Here is a 15,850-nt window from a genome sequence, read left to right on the forward strand (position 1 = left end):
GACGATACTACGTACACCAGACTGATCACATTTAGCAGCGACTTGCTTCAATGAAAGTAGCCTTAAAATCAAGGCTACAGCAATAAAGGTTATCAACAAGGCACCCGTCACCTACCTTATTTAAAGTTAGTTAAGGCAACGATGTGCACCACTGGAACCAAGGTAATTTCTGAGGACAGCCCCAGCCCCACCTCCCTCCTCTTTCTGGAGTAATATCAGGACAGCAGTCAGACGTACCGTCTCCACTGCAGAGCAAGGCTGCCAATGTTAACAACTTTTAGTCTGCTCACTTCCTCCCTGACTGCTACGCAGTAACATTCCGACGCACTTTCACCCTGCTGCAACAAGACTGCCACGGAGACAGATCATATTAACATTAGATGAAAAGCAAGTGTCTACATCCAATCCAAGTTTACAATAAACGAACCGTAGCTGGAGTGCATTGCTCTCAACAGGATAAATACCACCAGCCAAATTTAACAAGCAAATGACTTCTCCCAACTCTCTCTTTCTCTGTACGACACAATCACCAACTGAACAGGAACATAGCATTTATGCTGCAGACATGATGCTGACATCTGTTCAATCTGCTCAGTTGAGGGAATATGAAAGCCAAAACAAACTCAGCAAGTCATGTCACCCTATGAACGTGTTTCTGCTGCAAACGATTGCATAAAGTGATACCTTTACTGAAGGGATGGACACAGAGTTTCAGGGAGCTGGCATAGTATTAAAAAGAAGCGTAACCAAATCAAATGCCACCAAAGAGCTAATTGAGAACGTGTTATTAAGTCTGCATGTTTTTTAGGTGTGTAAAGTTGGTGATTGTCGTGTTATTGAGAAGCAGGGACGTGCGGTAGGGATTCGTTTGTTTCGAGCGATAGTGAAGGGCAGCAGGATTTGAGTTAGTCCAGAACAGGTCATCATTGAGGATCATTGTAAATTCTGTTTACCTCACTATAAAGGAGTAATTTAACTATAAAAAATTGCGATAAAGATGAAAAGTGTAAAAAATTTAAAATCGTCTTGGTTAAAAGTTTAATTTTTTTTTACTTTTCAACTTTATCGCTAAAACCAATTCAACTGATCTAGCTTAACAAATCAAACAGATCCTTACTTCCTTGTAATCGGGATCCCATCTCTTCGCCAACAAACGTCACTTCTAGTTACTGGAAAAACCAAACAAGCAAATTTTATAAGTTCCCTGTGAATATAATACAGACTCTGAAAAAGGACCTTATTGAACATGAAAGCCAGCATTCGAATTTTACTTCCTCACATTCATTATTTGACCAGGCGTGAGCAAACAGTCTTTTCGGTAACAAAAGGAGCTGCATATCGTTAGAAATGTTGCCTGATTTACAACCAAATGCTGTCAAAAACACAAAAGATAAATTTAAACAGAATAGGCAGGCTGGCTTTGCGTGACTTGCGTCATATTTGATCATGTTGCTTTAGATATGGATGGAATTTCAACCTTAAAAAGGAAGACCATGTCAAGGAGTAATTACAGCAAAATTTACGTGCAACTAGCTGTAATGTTGGACACACAAGGTGAGTATGCAATCGTCTCCTCTCAGCTGTAGACGGATGGCTAAATAAACTTACCATATTTAAAGTGGTGTTAACCATAGTAACAGGCGAAGGTCACGTGCAATTGATTCCAGCCAATAAGAGAAATGATTCCTCTTCAAACACTTGATCCAGTCTTCCCAGCTTAGATAATATCAAGAAGATGCATTTTAATATATTGCTTAATAAATGCTCAATATTCTACACTAAATATGAAAGACTGGGCCTCTTCACCAAGAACTCCACACAATCACTTGAGAAAAAAGCAAACGTGAACTCGTCGTGAGAAAATGTGTTTAGTTTCTTGAGCATTCGTCAATCGCTGTCTTTTACCCGCATTCACGGGTTACCAAAATCTCTTAGCTATGGGGAGCGCGGAGCTCCGCTATGAACTGACACAGTTTATGAGCAATGGCACCTTATAATTTTGTCTCAAACGCAAAGCCACGTGGTTACCTATTTGCCCATACCTTATCATTTGGCACTTATCAAACCCAAGTCGTTAGTTACCTTGAGGTTTGTCACAGAAAGAAACACTTCAAAAGGCATAACTGTCTTGATAACAGCACTGTCCTCCTAAACAAATAAAGTCAGCAAAAGTCAATCAGTTCCAAAAGGACAGGGGCTACGTCATGGCGATTTCTACACTTTTGGGTCGAATCTTGCGCTAAAATTAAAACTCAGCACCTTTTCTTAAGATATGAAGTAATTTTCTCAAAGGAAAAACAAACCATGATCACGATTATTTGCACACATAGACCCCATGTAAAAATTGCCTTATTTAAATTTTTTTTGTCTGCATTCTAATTAGCCTCACTGGTCTTGTTCAGAGTGAACTCAAGAACCAGGTTAATGAGGATAATTTAAATGCAAACAAAAGAATATTAAAATGTCAGCCATTTTGCTTGGGGCCTATACAGGAAGAACTTAAAAAAAGAATTCAGCCATTTTTATGTTCAAGTTGCAATAACTGTACGACACAATCACCAACTGAACAGGAACATAGCATTTATGCTGCATACATGATGATTACATCTGTTCAATCTGCTCAGTTGAGGGAACAAGAAAGCCAAAACAAACTCGGCATGCGTCGTAATGTGAATAACTTCACAGTTCTTTATAATTTGCGCAATCAACAGATGTTCGGCGTCAAACTGCAGTTAACATAGCGGTTTATTCAACAACAAAAAGAAAGTCTAAGAAAAAGTCTAAGTCTCAGGTTTAAAAGGGTATGCTAGGATTCACAAGGGTATAGTCGGGTTTACAAGGGTATACTAAGGTTTACAAGGGTATACTAGGGTATGCTAAGGTTTAAACGGGTATGCTAGGGTTTACAAGGGTATGCTAGGGCTTACAAGGGTTTACTAGGGTATACAAGAGTATACTAGGCTTTACAAGGGTATGCTAGAGTTATACAAGAGTATGCTAGGATTTACAAGGGTATAGTAGGGTTTGCGAGGGTATACTACGGTTTACAAGGGTATACTAAGGCTTACAAGGGTATGGTAGCGTCTGCAAGCGTATACTAGGGTTCACAAGGGTATGCTAGGGTTTACAAGGGTATACTAGGGTTTACAAGAGTATGCTAGGATTTACAAGGGTATAGTCGGGTTTACAAGGGTATACTACGGTTTACAAGGGTATATTAGGGCTTACAAGGGTATGCTAGGGTATGTTAGGGTTTGCAAGGGTATACTAAGGTTTACAAGGGTATACTAGGGTATACTAAGGTTTAAACGGGTATGCTAGGGTTTAGAAGGGTATGCTAGGGCTTACAAGGGTTTACTAGGGTATACAAGAGTATACTAGGCTTTACAAGGGTATGCTAGAGTTATACAAGAGTATGCTAGGATTTACAAGGGTATAGTAGGGTTTGCGAGGGTATACTACGGTTTACAAGGGTATACTAGGGTATAAAAGGATATACCAGGGTTTACAAGGGTATACTAGGGTATACAAGGGTATACTAGGTCTTACAATAATATCCTAGGGTTAACAATGGTATACTAGGGTATACAAGGGTATACTAGGGTATACAAGGGTACGCTAGGGTTTACAATTGTATCCTAAGGTTTACAAGGGTATACTAGAGTTTACAAGGGTATTAAAGGGTATAGAAGGATATACCAGGGTTTACAAGGGTATACTAAGGTTTACAAGGGTATACATGGGTATACAAGGGTATACTATGGTTTAGAAGGGTATACAGGGGTATACTAGGGTTTACAAGGGTATGCTAGGGCTTAAGAGGGTTTACTAGGGTATACAAGGGTATACTAGGGTTTACAAGGGTATGCTAGAGTTATAAAAGAGTATGCTAGGATTTAAAGGGGTATAGTAAGGTTTACAAGGGTATACTACGGTTTACAAGGGTATACTAAGGCTTACAAGGGTATGCTAGGGTATCCTACGGTTTGCAACGGTATACTGGGGTTTACAACGCTATGCTAGGATTTACAAGGGTATAGTAGGGTTTAAAAGGGTATACTACGGTTTACAAGGGTATACTAGGGCTTACAAGTTTATGCTACAGTATGCTAGGGTTTACAAGGGTATACTAAGGTTTACAAAGGTATACTAGGGTATACTAAGGTTTAAAAGGATATGATAGGGTTTACAAGGGTATGCTTGGGCTTACAAGGGTATACTAGGGTTTACAACTGTATACTAGGGTTTACAAGGGTATGCTAGGGTTTACAAGGATATGCTAAGAGATCCAAGGGTATGCTAAGGTATACTAGGGTTTAAAAGAGTATACTAAGGTTTACAAGGATATGCTAGGGTATACAAGGGTATACTAAGGTATACAATGGTATGCTAGGGTTTACAATGGTAAGCTAGGGTTAACAATGGTATACTAAGGTATACAAAGGTCTACTAAAGTATACAAGGGTATACAAGGGTACGCTAGGGTTTACAATGGTATGCTAGGGTTTACAAGAGCATACTAAGGTTTACAAGGGTATACTAGAGTATAGAAGGATAAACCAGGGTTTACAAGGGTATACTAGGGTATACTAGGGTATACAAGGGTATACTGAGGTTTACAATGGTATGCTAGGGTTAACAATGGTATACTAGGGTATACAAGGGTATACTAGGGTTTACAAAGGTCTTCTAAATCTTGTGGTCATGCAAATAAAGCAATTACTACTACTAGGGTATACAAGGGTACACTAGGGTATACAAGAGTACGCTAGGGTTTACAATGGTATGCTAGGGTTTACATGAGTATACTAGGGTTTACAAGGGTATACTATGGTTTACAAGGATATACAGGGGTATAGAGGGGTACGCTAGGGTTTTCAATAGTATGCTAGAGTTTACATGAGTATACTATTGTTTACAAGGGTTTACTAGGGTATAGAAATATAAACCAGGGTTTCCAAGGGTATACTAGGGTATACAAGGGTATGCTAGGGTATGCTAAGGTTTACAAGAGTTCACTAGGGTTTACAAGGATATGCTAGGGTTTACAAGAATATACTATGGTATACTAGGGTATACAATGGTATGCTAGGGTATACAAAGGTATACTAGGGTATACAAGGGTATACTAGCGTTTACAATGGTATACTAGGGTTTGTAATGGTATGCTAGGGTTAACAACGGTATACTAGGGTATACAAGGGTCTACTAGGGTATAAAGGGTATACTAGGGTATACAAGGGTACGCTAGAGTTTACAATGGAAGGCTAGGGTTTACAAGAGTATACTAGGGTTTGCAAGACTATACTAGGGTATAGAAGGATATACCAGGGTATACAAGCGTATATTACGGTTTACAATAGTATGCTAGGGTTAACAATGGTATACTAGGGTATACAAGGGTCTACTAGGGTATACAAGGGTATACTAGGGTATACAAGAGTACGCTAGGCTTTACAATAGTATGCTAGGCTATAGAAGGATATACCAGGCTTTACAAGGGTATACTAGGTTATACAAGGGTACACTAGGGCTTACAAGGGTATACATGGCTATACAAGGGTATACTATCGTTTACAAGAGTATGGAGGGGTATACAGGGATATACTAGGGTTTAAAAAGGTATGCTAGGGTTAACAAGGGTATACTACGGTATACAAGGGTATCCAAGGTTTTACAAGGGTATAGTAGGGTTTACAAGGGTATACTACGGTTTACACGGGTATACTAGGGATTACAAGGGTATGCTAGGGCTTAGAAGGGTTTCATAGGGTATACAAAAGTATACAAGGGTTCACAAGGGTATGCTAGAGTTATACAAGAGTATGCTAGGATTTACAAGAGTATAGTAGGGTTTAAAAGGGTATACTACGGTTTACAAGGGTATACTAGGGCTTAAAAGGGTATGCTAAGGTACGATAGGGTTTGCAAGGGTATACTAGGGTAAAAAAGGGTGCGCTAGGTTTTACAAGGGTTAAGTAGGGTTTACTTGGGGATACTACGGTTTACAAAAGTATACTAGGGCTTACAAGGGTATGCTAACGTATTCTAGGGTTTGAAAGGTATACTAAGGTTTACATGGGTATACTAGGGTATACTAAGGTTTACAAGGGTATGCTAGGGTTTACAAGGGTATGCTAGGCTTTAAAAGGGTATGCTAGGGTTTACAAGGGTGTACATGGGTATACAAGGGTATACTATGGTTTAGAAGGGTATACAGGGTAATACAGAGGTTTACTAGGGTTTACAATGGCATGCTAGGGTTTACAAGGGTATACTAGGGTTTACAAGGGTGTACTAGGGTCTACAAGGGTATACTACCGTTTAAAAGGGTACACTAAGGTCTAAAAGGGTGACCTAAGATTTACAGCGGTATAGTAGGGTTTACAAGAATATACTACGGTTTACAAGGGTATATTAGAGCTTACAACGGTATGGTAGGGAATGCTAGGGTTTGCAAGGGTATACTAAGGTTTACAAGGGTATGCTAGGGTTTACAAGGGTATGCTATGGCTTACAAGAGTATACTAGGCTTTACAAGAGTATGCTAGGGTTTACAAGGGTATGCTAGGGTTTACAAGGGTATGCTAGGGTATACAAGGGTGTGCTAGGGTGTACTAGGGTTTAAAAGAGTATACTAGGGTTTACAAGGATATGCTAGGGTTTACAAGGGTATGCTAGGACTTAAAATGGTATACTAGGGTTTACAAGGGTATACTAGGGTATATAAAGATATATTAGGGTATACAAGGGTATACTAGGGTATACAATGGTATGCTAGCGTATACGAGGGTATGCTAGGGTTTATAATAGCATGGTAGGGTTAACAATGGTATACTAGGGTATGAAGGGCCTACTAGGGTATACAAGGGTATACTAGGGTATACAAATGTATGCTAGGGTTTACAATGGTATGCTTAGGTTTACAACAGTATACTAGGGTTTACATAGGTATACTAGGGTATAGAAGGATATACTAAGGTTTACAAGGGTATACAAGGGCATACTACGGTTTACAAGAGTACACTAGAGTTTACAAGGTATACAGTGGTATACAAGGGTATACTAGGGTTTACAAGGGTATACTAGGATTTACAAGGGTATACTACGGTTTACACGGGTATACTAGGGTTTACAAGGGTATGCTAGGGCTTATAACGGTTTACTAGGGTATACAAGGTTATCCTAGGGTTTACAAGGGTATGCTAGAGTTATACAAGAGTATGCTAGCATTTACAAGGGTATAGTAGGATTTACAAGGGTATACTACGGTTTACAAGGTTATATTAGGGCTTACAAGAGTATGCTAGGGTATGCTAGGGTTTGCAAGGGTATACTGGGGTTTACAAGGGTATACTACGGTATAAAAGGGTATACTAGGGTTTACAATGGTATGCTAGGGTTAACAATGATATACTAGAGTATACAGGGGTCTACTAGGGTATACAAAGGTATACAAAGGTGCGCTAGGGTTTGCAATGGTATGCTAGGGTCTAGAAGAGTATACTAGGGTTCCCAAGGGTATACTAGGGTATAGAAGGATATACCAGGGTTTACAAGGATATACTAGGGTATTCAAGGGTATACTACGGTTTACAATGGTATGCTAGGCTTAACAATGGTATACTAGGGTATACAAGGGTCTGCAACGGTATACAAGGGTATACTAGGGTTTACAAGAGTATGCTAGGATTAACAAGGGTATAGTCGGGTTTACAAGGGTATACTACGGTTTACAAGGGTATATTAGGGCTTACAAGGGTATGCTACGGTATGTTCGGGTTTGCAAGGGTATACTAAGGTTTACAAGGGTATACTAGGGTATACTAAGGTTTACAAGGGTATGCTAGGGTTCACAAGGGTATGCTAGGGCTTAAAAGGGTATACTAGGGTTTACAAGTGTATACTAGGGTATACAAGGGTATACTAGGGTATACAGTGGTATTCTAAGGTATACAAGGATATACTAGGGTTTATAATGGCATGCTACGGTTAACTATGGTATACAAGGGTATACAAGGGCCTACTAGGGTATACAAGAGTGTACTAGGTTATAAAAAAGGTATGCTAGGGTTTACAATGATATGCAAAGGTTTACAAGAGTATACTAGGGTTTACAAGGGTATACTAGGGTATAGAAGGATATACTAGGGTTTACAAGGGTATACTAGGGTTTACAACGGTATGCTAGGGCTTACAACGGTTTACTAGGGTATACAAGGGTATACGAGGGTTTACAAGGGTATGCTAGAGTTATACAAGAGTATGCTAGGATTTACAAGGGTATAGTAGGATTTACAAGGGTATACTACGGTTTAAAAGGTTATACTAGGGCTTACAAGGGTATGCTAGGTTATGCTAGGGTTTGCAAGGGTATACTAGGGTTCACAAGGGTATGCTAGGATTTACAAGAGTATAGTAGGGTTTAAAAGGGTATACTACGGCTTACAAGGGTATACTAGGGCTTACAAGGGTATGCTAGGGTTTACAAGGGTATGCTAAAGCTTACAAGGGTATACTAGGGTTTACAATGGTATACTAGGTTATACAATTGTATGCTAGGATATACAACGGTATACTAGGGTATACAAGGGTATACTAGGGTTTACAATTGGATGCTAGGGTTAACAATGGTATACTAGAGTATACAAGGGTCTACTAGGGTATGCAAGAGTATACTAGGGTTTACAAGGGTATACTAGGGTATAGAAAGATATACCAGGGTTTACAAGTGTACACTAGGGTATACAAGGCTATACTAGGGTTTACAATGGTATGCTAGGGTTAACAATGGTATACTAGGGTATACAAGTGTCTACTAGGGTATACAAGGGTATACCAGGGTATACAGGGATATGCTAGGGTTTACAATGGTATACTAGGGTTTACAATAATATGCTAAGGTTGACAATGGTATACTAGGGTATACAAGGGTACGCTAGGGTTTACAATGGTATCCTAAGGTTTACCAGAGTATACTAGAGTTTACAAGCGTATACTAGAATATAGAAGGATATACCAGGGTTTACAAGGGTATACTAAGGTATACAAGGGTATACTAGGGTTTACCAGGGTATACATGGGTATACAAGGGTATACTATGGTTTAGAAGGGTATACAGGGGTATACAGGGGTTTACTAAGGTTTACAAGGGCATGCTAGGGTTTACAAGGGTATACTAGGGTTTACAAGGGTGTACTAGGGTCTACAAGGGTATACTACGGTTTACAAGGGTATACTACGGTCTACAAGGGTCGGCTAAGATTTTCATGGGTATAGTAGGGTGTACAAGAATATACTACGGTTTACAAGGGTATATTAGAGCTTACAAGGGTATGCTAGGATATGCTAGGGTTTGCAAAGGTATACTAAGGGTTACAAGGGTATACTAGGGTATACTAAGGTTTACAAGGGTATGCTAGGGTTTACAAGGGTATGCTAGGCTTTAAAAGGGTATGCTAGGGTTTACAAGGGTGTACATGGGTATACAAGGGTATACTATGGTTTAGAAGGGTATACAGGGTAATACAGAGGTTTACTAGGGTTTACAATGGCATGCTAGGGTTTACAAGGGTATACTAGGGTTTACAAGGGTGTACTAGGGTCTACAAGGGTATACTACCGTTTAAAAGGGTACACTAAGGTCTAAAAGGGTGACCTAAGATTTACAGGGGTATAGTAGGGTTTACAAGAATATACTACGGTTTACAAGGGTATATTAGAGCTTACAACGGTATGGTAGGGAATGCTAGGGTTTACAAGGGTATGCTATGGCTTACAAGAGTATACTAGGCTTTACAAGAGTATGCTAGGGTTTACAAGGGTATGCTAGGGTTTACAAGGGTATGCTAGGGTATACAAGGGTGTGCTAGGGTGTACTAGGGTTTAAAAGAGTATACTAGGGTTTACAAGGATATGCTAGGGTTTACAAGGGTATGCTAGGACTTAAAATGGTATACTAGGGTTTACAAGGGTATACTAGGGTATATAAAGATATATTAGGGTATACAAGGGTATACTAGGGTATACAATGGTATGCTAGCGTATACGAGGGTATGCTAGGGTTTATAATAGCATGGTAGGGTTAACAATGGTATACTAGGGTATGAAGGGCCTACTAGGGTATACAAGGGTATACTAGGGTATACAAATGTATGCTAGGGTTTACAATGGTATGCTTAGGTTTACAACAGTATACTAGGGTTTACATAGGTATACTAGGGTATAGAAGGGTATACTAAGGTTTACAAGGGTATACAAGGGCATACTACGGTTTACAAGAGTACACTAGAGTTTACAAGGTATACAGTGGTATACAAGGGTATACTAGGGTTTACACGGGTATACTAGGGTTTACAAGGGTATGCTAGAGTTATACAAGAGTATGCTAGCATTTACAAGGGATAGTAGGATTTACAAGGGTATACTACGGTTTACAAGGTTATATTAGGGCTTACAAGAGTATGCTAGGGTATGCTAGGGTTTGCAAGGGTATACTGGGGTTTACAAGGGTATACTACGGTATAAAAGGGTATACTAGGGTTTACAATGGTATGCTAGGGTTAACAATGATATACTAGAGTATACAGGGGTCTACTAGGGTATACAAAGGTATACAAAGGTGCGCTAGGGTTTGCAATGGTATGCTAGGGTCTACAAGAGTATACTAGGGTTCCCAAGGGTATACTAGGGTATAGAAGGATATACCAGGGTTTACAAGGATATACTAGGGTATTCAAGGGTATACTACGGTTTAAAAGGGTATACTAGGGCTTACAAGGGTATGCTAGGTTATGCTAGGGTTTGCAAGGGTATACTAGGGCTCACAAGGGTATGCTAGGATTTACAAGAGTATAGTAGGGTTTAAAAGGGTATACTACGGTTTACAAGGGTATACTAGGGCTTACAAGAGTATGCTAGGGTTTACAAGGGTATGGTAAAGCTTACAAGGGTATACTAGGGTTTACAATGGTATACTAGGTTATACAATTGTATGCTAGGATATACAACGGTATACTAGGGTATACAAGGGTATACTAGGGTTTACAATTGGATGCTAGGGTTAACAATGGTATACTAGAGTATACAAGGGTCTACTAGGGTATGCAAGAGTATACTAGGGTTTACAAGGGGATACTAGGGTATAGAAAGATATACCAGGGTTTACAAGGGTACACTAGGGTATACAAGGCTATACTAGGGTTTACAATGGTATGCTAGGGTTAACAATGGTATACTAGGGTATACAAGTGTCTACTAGGGTATACAAGGGTATACCAGGGTATACAGGGATATGCTAGGGTTTACAATGGTATACTAGGGTTTACAATAATATGCTAAGGTTGACAATGGTATACTAGGGTATACAAGGGTACGCTAGGGTATGCTAGGGTTTGCAAGGGTATACTAGGGTTTACAAGGGTATACTAAGGTTTACAAGGGTATGCTAGGTTTTACAAGGGTATGCTGGGGCTTATAAGGGTATACTAAGGTTTACAAGGGTATGCTAGGTTTTACAAGAGTATACTAAGGTTTACAAGGGTATGCTAATTTATCCAAGGGTATGCTAGGGTATACAAGGGTATACTAGGGTTGACAATGGTATACTAGGGTTTACAATGGTATGCTTGGGTTAACAATGGTATACTAGGGTATACAAGGGTCTACTAGGGTAAACAAGGGTACGCTAGGGTTTACAATGGTATGCTAGGGGTTACAAGAGTATACTAGGGTTTACAAGGGTATACTAGGGTTTAGAAGGATATACCAGGGTTTACAAGGGTATACTAGGGTATACATGGGTATACTAGGGTTTACAATGGTATGCTAGGGTTAACAATGGTAAACTAGGGTATACAAGGGTATACTAGCGTAAACAAGGGTACGCGTGGGTTTACAATGGTATGCTAGGGTTTACAAGAGTATACTAGGGTTTACAAGGGTATACTAGGGTTTAGAAGGATATACCAGGGTTTACAAGGGTATACTAGGGTATACAAGGGTATACTAGGGTTTACAAGGATATATATGGGTATACCAGGGTATACTATGGTTTACAAGGGTATACAGGGGTATACAGGGGTACGCTAGGGTTTACAATCGTATGCTAGGGTTTACAAGAGTATACTAGGGTTTACAAGGGTATACTAGGGTATAGAAGGATATACCAGGGTTTACAAGGGTATACAAGGGTATACAAGGGTATGCTAGGGTATACTAGGGTTTACAAGAGTATACTAGGGTTTACAAGGATATGCTAGGGTTTACAAGGATATATAAGGGTATACAAGGGTATACTAGGGTATACAATGGTGTGCTAGTGTATACAGGGTGTTTCAAAAGTTCGTTCCGATTTGTTTTCTTTTAACGTTTTACAAGAGTATAGTAGGGTTTAAAAGGGTATACTACGGTCTACAAGGGTATACTAGGGCTTACAAGGGTATGCTAGGGTTTACAAGGGTATGCTAAAGCTTATAAGGGTATACTAGGCTTTACAATGGTATACTAGGTTATACAATTGTATGCTAGGATATACAACGGTATACTAGGGTATACAAGGGTATACTAGGGTTTACAATTGGATGCTAGGGTTAACAATGGTATACTAGAGTATACAAGGGTCTACTAGGGTATGCGAGTATACTAGGGTTCACAAGGGTATACTAGGGTATAGAAAGATATACCAGGGTTTACAAGGGTACACTAGGGTATACAAGGCTATACTAGGGTTTACAATGGTATGCTAGGGTTAACAATGGTATACTAGGGTATACAAGTGTCTACTAGGGTATACAAGGGTATACTAGGGTATACAGGGGTATGCTAGGGTTTACAATGGTATACTAGGGTTTACAATAATATGCTAAGGTTGACAATGGTATACTAGGGTATACAAGGGTACGCTAGGGTTTACAATGGTATCCTAAGGTTTACCAGAGTATACTAGAGTTTACAAGCGTATACTAGAATATAGAAGGATATACCAGGGTTTACAAGGGTATACTAAGGTATACAAGGGTATACTAGGGTTTACCAGGGTATACATGGGTATACAAGGGTATACTATGGTTTAGAAGGGTATACAGGGGTATACAGGGGTTTACTAAGGTTTACAAGGGCATGCTAGGGTTTACAAGGGTATACTAGGGTTTACAAGGGTGTACTAGGGTCTACAAGGGTATACTACGGTTTACAAGGGTATACTACGGTCTACAAGGGTCGGCTAAGATTTACATGGGTATAGTAGGGTGTACAAGAATATACTACGGTTTACAAGGGTATATTAGAGCTTACAAGGGTATGCTAGGATATGCTAGGCTTTGCAAAGGTATACTAAGGGTTACAAGAGTATACTAGGGTATACTAAGGTTTACAAGGGTATGCTAGGGTTTACAAGGGTATGCTAAGGCTTACAAGAGTATACTAAGCTTTACAAGAGTATGCTAGGGTTTACAAGAGTATGCCAGGGTTTACAAGAGTATGCTAGGGTATACAAGGGTGTGCTAGGGTATACTAGGGTTGAAAAGAGTATACTAGGGTTTACAAGGATATGCTAGGGTTTACAAGGGTATGCTAGGACTTACAATGGTATACTAGGGTTTACAAGGGTATACTAGGGTATACAAGGATATACTAGGGTATACAAGGGTATACTAGGGCATACAATGGTATGCTAGGGTATACGAGGGTATACTAGGGTTTATAATGGCATGGTAGGGTTAACAATGGTATACTAGGGTAAACAAGGCCCTACTAGGGTATACTAGGGTATACAAATGTATGCTAGGGTTTACAACGGTATGCTAAGGTTTACAACAGTATACTAGGGTTTACAAGGGTATGCTAGAGTTATACAAGAGTATGCTAGGATTTACAAGGGTATAGTAGGGTTTACAAGGGTATATTCCGTTTTACAAGGGTATACCAGGGCTTACAAGAGTATCCTAGAGTATGCTAGGGTTAGCAAGGGTATACTAGGGTTCACAAGGGTATGCTAGGATTTAAAAGGGTATAGTAGGGTTTACAAGGGTATACTAAGGTTTACAAGGGTATGCTAGGTTTTACAAGGGTATGCTGGGGCTTATAAGGGTATACTAAGGTTTACAAGGGTATGCTAGGTTTTACAAGGGTATGGTAAGGTTTACAAGGGTATGCTAATTTATCCAAGGGTATGCTAGGGTATACAAGGGTATACTAGGGTTGACAATGGTATACTAGGGTTTACAATGGTATGCTAGGGTTAACAATGGTATACTAGGGTATACAAGGGTCTACTAGGGTAAACAAGGGTACGCTAGGGTTTACAATGGTATGCTAGGGGTTACAAGAGTATACTAGGGTTTACAAGGGTATACTAGGGTTTAGAAGGATATACCAGGGTTTACAAGGGTATACTAGGGTATACAAGGGTATACTAGGGTTTACAATGGTATGCTAGGGTTAACAATGGTAAACCAGGGTATACAAGGGTATACTAGTGTAAACAAGGGTACGCGTGGGTTTACAATGGTATGCTAGGGTTTACAAGAGTATACTAGGGTTTACAAGGGTATACTAGGGTTTAGAAGGATATACCAGGGTTTACAAGGGTATACTAGGGTATACAAGGATATACTAGGGTTTACAAGGGTATATATGGGTATACCAGGGTATACTATGGTTTACAAGGGTATACAGGGGTATACAGGGATACGCTAGGGTTTACAATGGTATGCTAGGGTTTACAAGAGTATACTAGGGTTTACAAGGGTATACTAGGGTATAGAAGGATATACCAGGGTTTACAAGGGTATACAAGGGTATACAAGGGTATGCTAGGGTATACAGGGTGTTTCAAAAGTTCGTTCCGATTTGTTTTCTTTTAACGTTTTACAAGAGTATAGTAGGGTTTAAAAGGGTACACTAGGGTATACAAGGCTATACTAGGGTTTACAATGGTATGCTAGGGTTAACAATGGTATACTAGGGTATACAAGTGTCTACTAGGTTATACAAGGGTATACCAGGGTATACAGGGGTATACTAGGGTTTACAACTGTATACTAGGGTTTACAAGGGTATGCTAGGGTTTACAAGGATATGCTAAGAGATCCAAGGGTATGCTAAGGTATACTAGGGTTTAAAAGAGTATACTAAGGTTTACAAGGATATGCTAGGGTATACAAGGGTATACTAAGGTATACAATGGTATGCTAGGGTTTACAATGGTAAGCTAGGGTTAAAAATGGTATACTAAGGTATACAAAGGTCTACTAAAGTATACAAGGGTATACAAGGGTATACAAGGGTACGCTAGGGTTTACAATGGTATGCTAGGGTTTACAAGAGCATACTAAGGTTTACAAGGGTATACTAGAGTATAGAAGGATAAACCAGGGTTTACAAGGGTATACTAGGGTATACTAGGGTATACAAGGGTATACTGAGGTTTACAATGGTATGCTAGGGTTAACAATGGTATACTAGGGTATACAAGGGTATACTAGGGTTTACAAAGGTCTTCTAAATCTTGTGGTCATGCAAATAAAGCAATTACTACTACTAGGGTATACAAGGGTACACTAGGGTATACAAGAGTACGCTAGGGTTTACAATGGTAGGCTAGGGTTTACATGAGTATACTAGGGTTTAGAAGGGTATACTATGGTTTACAAGGATATACAGGGGTATAGAGGGGTACGCTAGGGTTTTCAATAGTATGCTAGAGTTTACAAGAGTATACTATTGTTTACAAGGGTTTACTAGGGTATAGAAATATAAACCAGGGTTTCCAAGGGTATACTAGGGTATACAAGGGTATGCTAGGGTATGCTAAGGTTTACAAGAGTTCACTAGGGTTTACAAGGATATG

The 15,850-nt window shown here is 39.5% G+C and overlaps 1 protein-coding gene across 1 annotated transcript in view; it reads right to left on the bottom strand.

The window, feature by feature from the left end:
• The window catches only part of LOC146454765 (uncharacterized), an 80,330-nt gene that overhangs the window by 992 nt on the left and 63,488 nt on the right, over nucleotides 1-15,850 (bottom strand). Inside the window, exons 11-14 of the mRNA XM_085095037.1 lie at nucleotides 2,083-2,148; nucleotides 1,609-1,716; nucleotides 1,118-1,169; nucleotides 116-349 (exon numbers count right to left, since the gene is read on the bottom strand). The gene's annotated coding sequence lies outside the window, so the exon portion shown is untranslated. The remainder of the gene's footprint in view (nucleotides 1-115; nucleotides 350-1,117; nucleotides 1,170-1,608; nucleotides 1,717-2,082; nucleotides 2,149-15,850) is intronic.

The sequence above is a fragment of the Pavona decussata genome, unplaced genomic scaffold (genome assembly GCF_977016875.1).
Source record: "Pavona decussata unplaced genomic scaffold, jaPavDecu1.1 SCAFFOLD_300, whole genome shotgun sequence".
Lineage (NCBI taxonomy): Eukaryota > Metazoa > Cnidaria > Anthozoa > Scleractinia > Agariciidae > Pavona > Pavona decussata.